At 33.1% G+C, this 8,537-nt stretch overlaps 1 long non-coding RNA gene across 1 annotated transcript; it reads right to left on the reverse strand.

Moving 5' to 3' along the window:
- Positions 1 to 4,311: 4,311 nt before the first annotated feature.
- Positions 4,312 to 6,482, reverse strand: LOC145820622 (uncharacterized). The gene is made up of 5 exons (XR_014362511.1): positions 6,453 to 6,482; positions 5,125 to 5,268; positions 4,638 to 4,688; positions 4,437 to 4,475; positions 4,312 to 4,322 (listed from the first exon to the last, which is right to left on the reverse strand). It is a non-coding gene; the product is annotated as an uncharacterized LOC145820622 (long non-coding RNA).
- Between the last annotated feature and the right edge of the window lie 2,055 nt (positions 6,483 to 8,537).

Below are 8,537 nucleotides of genomic sequence, written 5' to 3' on the forward strand. Positions count from 1 at the left end.
ACGGTTTAATGCCTTTATGTGTGCCGGCTAGATGATTTTTAAATCGACTTACAGTACCACTACAAGTTTGATCACAAAATTTACATCTAAAATACTTTTCCCCATCAACTTCTTTTACATACTTCCAGACAAAATCTTTTCTTTGGCCTTTGGGTTCAGTTATTTTTTTTTCCCCACAAACTTATCAACTGTAGCACTACATAAAAATAAACAAAAAAAATTTTAAAAAAAAAAAGATACTGGTTAGGTGGGATGACAAGAAGAAAAAAAATATTAATATTAATAATAATAAATTATAGTCTATCAAAAAATAATAATAATAATAATAATTTTAAATAAAAGAAGGAGAAATATTAAAATAATAATATTAAGCATGATATGGTAATCTACTATACATATATAATATATTATATAATAACATGTTAGTCCACTACATATATAATATACTATTTAATAACATTACACTGTACATATATAATATATTATATAATAACATGTTAGTCCACTACATATATAATATATTATTTAATAACATGGTAGTCCACTACACTGTACGCTTGAAACAAAGATATAATATATTATATAAAAATATGTTAGTCCACTGTACGCTTGAAACAAAGATATATATATTATATAATATATATCCATCACAGTCGGATAGAAATAGATAGACAGACCACTATACTACACTGTAGCTATATTATATAACATATATACTGCACAACAAAGATACATATATTATATAATATATATACATCACAGTGACAGAACGAGAGAGACGATGTAGAAAGCAGATCGACAGAGACGATGCAAAGAACAGAACGAGAGAGAGAGACACAGAGACAGAGTCGACTCAACTCGACAGAAAGAGAGAGAGAGACTGCGTACCTTGAAAACCCTAGTTCGTTGAAGAAGATTAGGCGATTGATTTGAAGTTGTTGGACTCTGATTTGAAGATTGACTTACATGGTATTTATAACTTATTCTTGAGCAATTTCTGTTTGAATCGAAGTCAATTTATAGCAATTTTTCCATCACCTACTCTATCTTCTATTTTTTGAATTTTGAAATCGAACTCTTCAAAGGCTTCCGCCTCGCTATCGAAAGCGTCAAAAGCGCATGAAGCCCGACAAAGGCTTACGCCTCTGATCTTGACGCGTACGCATAGCTGGGGTCTCGCCCCAAACAGAACGCATCTGTGCGTTTTCTGTACGCCTCGCCTCAAGTCGCGCCTCGAATACGCCTTTGAAAACCTTGCTAAAAAGGTATAGTGACGCTAATTAGATATCTGATATAAAGGACTCCAAATCTACTAGTGATTTTGTGTTTACCCTTGGAGAAGCAGCCGTGTCTTGGAAATCTTCCAAACAGACGTATATATCGAGATTAACAATGGAATCTGAGTTTATTACTTTAGATAAAGCAACTGAAGAAGCTGAATGACTTTGCCAATTTGTTGAAGATATTCCACGTTGACCAAAACCTGTTCCTGCTATTTGTATTCATTGTGATAGCTAATCAGCGATTGAACGGGCACAGAGTAATATGTATAATGGAAAGTCTAGACATATCCATCGTAGACATAATTCCATACGACAACTACTCTCTAATGGAGTTGTCTCTCTAGACTATGTAAAGTCTAAAGACAACATTGCGAATCCGCTAACCAAAAGGTTAACTCGAGAGTTAGTAGAAACGTTATCAAGGGGAATGGAATTAAGGCCTTCAGTTAATGTTACCAGAACGGAAAACCTAACCTAGCTAACTAGAGATCCCAAGATCTAGATTCAAAGGGATAACCTAATTGCGTGTAACGGATGAGTCACTGAAGAGGTAAATCCTCTTGCCCATTCCTTTATATAGTAATTCCCTGTGAGGGTGGAAGGATAAGCTAATGCTTTTAATGACCTAAGTGATGTGAGTAATCAATCGTGGTGTAGTGAGATACCTTATGTAGGTCACCTATGTGAGTGCAAAGTGAGGCCGCTTCTTTAAGAATTGACAAGGCCAATTCTTTAAAAACACTCACTGAACCAGGCTAGTGTTCTAGGGCCATACCAAACACGCCAGTGAGAACAAGAACAATGGTTGGAGTAACTCCTATGTGAGGTCTATTGTCTTGGTTTACACAAATGACAGAACAGTTCAAGACATCACGTTCACTAGTCAGCCAGTAAATCCGATAGGCATTCACCACGAAAGGTTTAAGGCCAACAGCTACCTTTTCTGATGCAAGGTTAGTCTGTATGCTCTCTCTCCGAGTCTTTGTTGTTAAACGTTACCCATTATTCTTTATTCGGTCAATTTTTATTCATGTGGGGGATTATTGGAAAATATGATTTTTTGGTTTGAGGATTGAATGAAAATTTGTTTCATTAAGTTGGTCTAATGAATGAGAGATTGAGAATGATGATTGTGCATATAACATGTGGTGTGGATGTGTGGATGAATGGCCTAATGCTGGAAACCATGTGGTACACATGGTGTGGCCTAATGTTGGAAACCATGTGGCACGCATGGCCTAACCATGACAGACACATGGTTTTGGAAGCCATGAGGTACACATGGCCTTACCATATATCTTGCCAAAGATGCCTATATAAGGGCATGCTCAACATTGTGAAAATGATCACAAAATAAGCTAAGTTCTCTCCTCCTCTTTTCCCCATTGTGTATAAAAGGAAACCATCCTCTTTAGTTGAAGTACAAAAATTTTTGCTCTCATATTATAGTCAATCTGCTCCTATAATATATTCTTCCTGTGTGTGAGAGAGTGCTACCATTGTCAATTTGCCGGAGCTAAGCAGAAGGTGTTTCTGCGTTAGCGGGTGCTAAACCGTTGTATCTTGAGAGACAGACGCCGACATACCTCCAACACCCATGGTGAGGTGGCAAATCTGTTTTAAGGAGACTGTGGTATCACATAGGCTTCCATTTGTTTTCTTTACTATCTTATTTAAGTATTTGATTTTGTTAAATATTTCTGTTTATCAAGTTGTAGTCTCTAGCATGATTTAGATTCATGATTTCTTGTTATGTAATATAAATTTAATTAATTATGAATCTGTTCATTTTATTTAATTTACACAATTTGTACAACACTGTTAAGTCGCGCAACCTCCAATTCCTTAAGCGCCTTCTGCAAAAACTCCCTCAATTCATCCAAAGTCGACCCCTTCTTCTCTTCTCCTTCCCCAACTTCTTCCCCCGAACCATTATTCAACTCCGGATTGATTAATTCTTCATTATGGCTTTCAACAAATTCTACATTTCAAGCATTACATCAATGTCAACTATTGAATCGTTGCCCTGACACCGCAACCTAACTACTCCCCTTGATGTCTTAAAGACATTTACAAAGTTACAAATCAAAGACCTACATGAATTATAACCCCACAGATTGTTATCAAAATCTCTTTTACCAAGTACACTTGAATGGACACTACTGTTAGTGCTAGACACAGTTATTTTCTTGACCTTATTTTTCAGGTATGATTTTTACATCCCCTAATTATCCTTCTTCGTTTTTTAATACATCTATACTATTCTTCTCTCCCATTCTGTAACTACTCTTAGATTATTTGTAATGGCATGTATATCCATACTACATATTTCAAGCACACTCATGTCAGTGTGCACACCTACAAATATATATATATATATATATATATATATATAAGGATTACGATCCTCTCCATTTCATAGTTGTAATGGACGATGTCCATTACTTAATAAACTGCATCAAACAATAGCTCTATGAGGCTTCACCATTAACAAAATGAAAGTGAACTATGTCCTGCAACATCATACCATATAATTCTGCTATTTCAATTTCAACACATCTCAATATTCTCAAAATAAAGCATATTTCAACACATCTCAATATTTATTAAAGTTCTTATATTTCCTCCAAAAAAAATATATATTCGTCATTTCTATTGTATTGGTCATGTACAGTTTAGTCGTACATAGAGAAAATATGCGACAATTCATGTCATATCCAGTAGTTCTAAAAACCCAGAAAAGTGCCCAGAATTTGTAATCAAAGACTAGGATTTACTCATAGTGTGGCCCCGCAATAACAAGGTCAAAATATACACCAATGATTACAAAATCTGAGTCAAAAATTTTGGTTTCGTTTGCTAGACATTTTGTTTCACATGCCAAGATTTGAATTAGGAAACACGGAAGGTACTGTCATGTGTTTGAAACTAGTTATCAATCTTTGAACAGGGGAGGTGGGTTGTCATGTGTTTGACGCTAATGAATTCCAAGGTCATATCTCTTATCAAAGTAATACTTGACGTTACCAAGATGTCCAACTGGGCAATTGAGCATGCCAGGAAAATCAGGGGACTAAACATCCATACAAAAGCAGAGTGCCCTGAGGCTTCAATGAATGAATCCATGTTGAACAAAGTCATTCAAAAGCTAACCTGGTTACTCGAATCAACCCCCCACACAAAACACCCGGCCTGCAAGAAACAGAGCAATATATATATATATATGTGAATATTAACATCCGAGTTAAAACTTATTCGGTCATTTTGTATGAAAATTCTATAAAGTTACCCGACATGTAATCTAAAGTCATTCCAAAAACAGCAATACAATACAAAGTAGAGGAGAGACTGAACTTTGATGATTTTCTTAAGTCTTTTGTAAGGATAAGGTCTTCAGATCCTGATCTGAATGGCAAAACTTCTGCATCAGTTACAATCACATTGACTGCAAGGCCACACTAATGTTATAAATTCCAAGAAAAAGAAAAAAAATAACTTCCTAAAATAAGTATATAAAAAAGTGTAATGCTATACAAGCAGAATTTATGTATTTTTTGAAGGAAAAAAAATGTTAATGCACTAGATGGGTTTTCTGTGTAAATGAACCATTGGTCGCCCAAGCGTGAATGTGTGGCTCTTAGGGTTGTTGGGGCATGGGCGCTCCACGGGCATAGTAATTTTCGAACAAAACAAGGAAACTTCTCACATTAAGTTTCAAAAAGTTTAAAAGCAAACCAAACAAACTCAATGTGCCCATAGCACAACACCTATCAGTGTTTCTTCTTTTAATCTCTTGAAACCAAAACATCGATCAAATCGCTGCATGTAAATAGATAATTACCTACAAGCGTCGCAAACTCCCTTATGTACCTCAAAATCTGCCTAAACTCTTTTGATTATTCTGATTCATTGATGTCCAAATAATTGTAAGGGTTACCAGGAGTGCGAGGTTCGTCGAACAAAAGAGGCCTCCTTTGATCAGACACTGAAATGCAGTCAAGTTTGAAACATAAGCAATTTCAAGAAGATCAATCATTGAATTTAAATCTAAACATTTTCCAAAAATAAGCCTGTGGGATATTGCAAAAACCTTTAAAACTCAAAGTAAAACAACATCTTCCTGTTCGTCTTTCTGTAATTGAATTTGTAGTCACAAAAAAAAATTAAAATTAATTAAAATAAAGATTTTGTGAACTTCTATGGGTTTTCCTAAACTTTTTGAGAAATCAATCCAATTTAACATAAACAGAAATGTTCATATTTTAACAGATTTCCAAGAACCAATTTGAAACCAACCGTGAACCATCACATAATTGAACATAAATATGGCTTCATGTGTGTGTGTATATATATATATAATAAACACATCACATTATGGTTATGAAATGAAACAAGAAAATGGACTATAAATCTTATCCAATGGTAAGGGGATTTTCAAGAATGAATTCGAGCAAACATAGGCAACCATGTGTCTATTCACATATCTATTCTATTATATAAAGCAAGCATACACCTTATTTCCTATAAATATTGTCACAATTTTTTTTCACTTTTTTTTTTCCTCGAAGAATACCTTCTACATTGAAATAAGTGCTAAACAACTTTTCTTTTTTGATTGGCACCGGGTGTCCTAATCAAAGCCCGACTAATCCCCAGAGATGCACAGCCCTCAGCAAGGAGTTTTCCACAAGTGCATGATTAATTCAAGAGTTTTCCCCATCCGATAACCCCAAGGAATTGTTAGCACCTACGAAGTTTCAATCTCTAAATCTTGGAGGGAGCACACCCCCAAGACCCAATACCTTGTCACCAGGCCAACCCTTGGGGTTTAAGTGCTAAACAATTTTTCTCATTCATAAAACTATCCAAAATTGTTAAACAGTATCCCCCCCCCCAATCTTCAAACCACCAAAAAAATTTTAAAACACAAAATTACAAACGCATTGCATTTGCACCAACTACATATATATGTGTGCACATGAAGTCAGAATTCTTGAAGGAGAAACTGAGTATTATAACTAATATTCAAGAATCGCTTCAGAAAAAATAAGTAATTCAAGAATCAATTAATAAAAAATACGTAATTGAACATAACACATGAAAATCGAACGCATCACACATGAGTCACATGAATTAGGGTTTTGGGACGAAGAACAGAGCAGAGCGTACCGAACTGAGCGTTGTGATGAGTATTGTTGAGACTTGTGTCATGAGAATAATTGGCGGAGACAATGAGGGATTCTAGATCATTGGTAGTAGAGAGTAGAGAGCTGAGAAAAGAGAGATCGAGCGATTCAATGCAGTTGTAATTGCAGCGAAATCTATGGAAACTTGAAGAATTGATTTAAAGAAGTGCCATAAACATTCCAGAAACCGATGGAGGTGCCATAAACTTGAAGAATCTATGGCTCTCATTGATATCTGCAAGAGCGGCGACACCGCTTTCTTCAGTAGGATAGACTATTTATTAATAAAATAGACTATTTATTATAAAATTATAAATTTCAAGGAACGATATGTAATTTTCAAAATCACAAAAAATAATAACTATTTTAAATAAACGTTAGAGGTGTACTTATAATTTATCCAAAAATTAAACTAAAGATCCACACAACTTTTCCAACAACAAAAATATATGTATATACTATTTTTTTTAACATTTATCCAACATATCATCAGTTTTTTTTAGCAAACAAATTTATCTTAAAAACTAAAGAGTAACAAAAATAATGATAAAAATATAATTACCAAATCAACCCTGGTTTGTTTCAATTGAAAATATTTTTTAAAAATATTTTTCACAAATTTTATTTATTTATTATTGTTATTATTATTATTATTTTGTATTTGTTTGAATTGCTAAAACTAATTTGACAATAGTTGTGCTAGTAGTGTGCGGTGACAGTGGCGATATAAGTAGTAGAGGCTGTTAAGTTCTTTGTGTTGGCAATTTCGCAAACAAACACGTTTGGGCTGTATTGCTGAGCCTTGTTTTGTTCTTAAATTGGTCGAGCGGTTTATTATTGTTAATTGTTTTTTTAGACAAGGTCAGCCAGAGTATTTTCAATATTTTCTAATTGAGCCAACCTTGTTTCCACTTGTTGTAGAATGGTAAATTAGGACTAGTTCTAAGTGATAGATTGAGGAGATGTTTGGGAATTAAATATAAAAAATCACTACAAGTTAAATTATTCTTTTTATTTTTTTCATGTCTTTTCATGAGAAAGTAAAATATATATATATATTTATATATATTAAAAAGGCCAATTCTCAAACAAGTCCTTAATTATTTATAAATTTTCTATAATTTTTGAATGTATCAATAAATTCTAAAATACTTTGTCTCAATATTTTTTGCAAATATTAATAAATGAAAAAAAAAAGACTAATAAATAATAATTCTAGCTAATAGAATCGGCTCGTAAATCTTCCCTTGTTAGAATGCCCGAATTAGACGTCCAGTCTGAGTATCAGATTCTCATCACATTGACTTTTTTAAAATTTTTGTTTTTATTTTTTTTTTAGAAAATTAATTTTTTAATTTATCCACCTATTTATAAATTTCATATGGATTGTTCTCTCTCTCCATATCATACTTGGATTGGAAGCCATTTCCCTTCTAATTTTGACGATCCTATACAAAAATATCAAACATTTAATTATGCTAATTTAATTTACTAATTCGCTAATATTCTACCAAATATAATAAATAAAAATAAAAATAATTGAACTATAAACTAAATAAACACAAATTAAGGATAAATTACATTTTTTCTCATTGAATTATCATTCAATATCACTTTATTCCATCAATTAAAAATTTATACATTTTGTTATATTGAATTATAAATTTGAATAAATTCTATGAAGGAACTATTGAATAAATATATATAAAATTTGACATGTTTTTGTTGGCTTTTTGGCTTTCGAATGTTATTTTTGTAATTATGAGCGTGCCAGCAAGGATCAATCAGTCCTTACAGAATTGTAATTGCCAACTAATTATTCAGACGATTGTGTTATGGTTCTTTCAGCCTCAATAAAGAGGACTTTTACTTGTGGCTTACTGGTAGCTTGATTTAAGAGAATTTAAGCATAAGAATAGTTAAATAAATTGAAGCATTTCATTAGTATGAAAAACTTACAATGATCTCAGCCTCGTAGAGATTTACAGCGGCAATATACTCGAAAACTACTCCTACAAATGAAGTGCAGTGCAGGAACTTAAAGTACAGAAATGTAAAGAACAGGAAA

This window comes from Camellia sinensis, chromosome 2 (genome assembly GCF_055761805.1).
Source record: "Camellia sinensis isolate YWXY chromosome 2, ASM5576180v1, whole genome shotgun sequence".
In the NCBI taxonomy this organism is placed as follows: domain Eukaryota; kingdom Viridiplantae; phylum Streptophyta; class Magnoliopsida; order Ericales; family Theaceae; genus Camellia; species Camellia sinensis.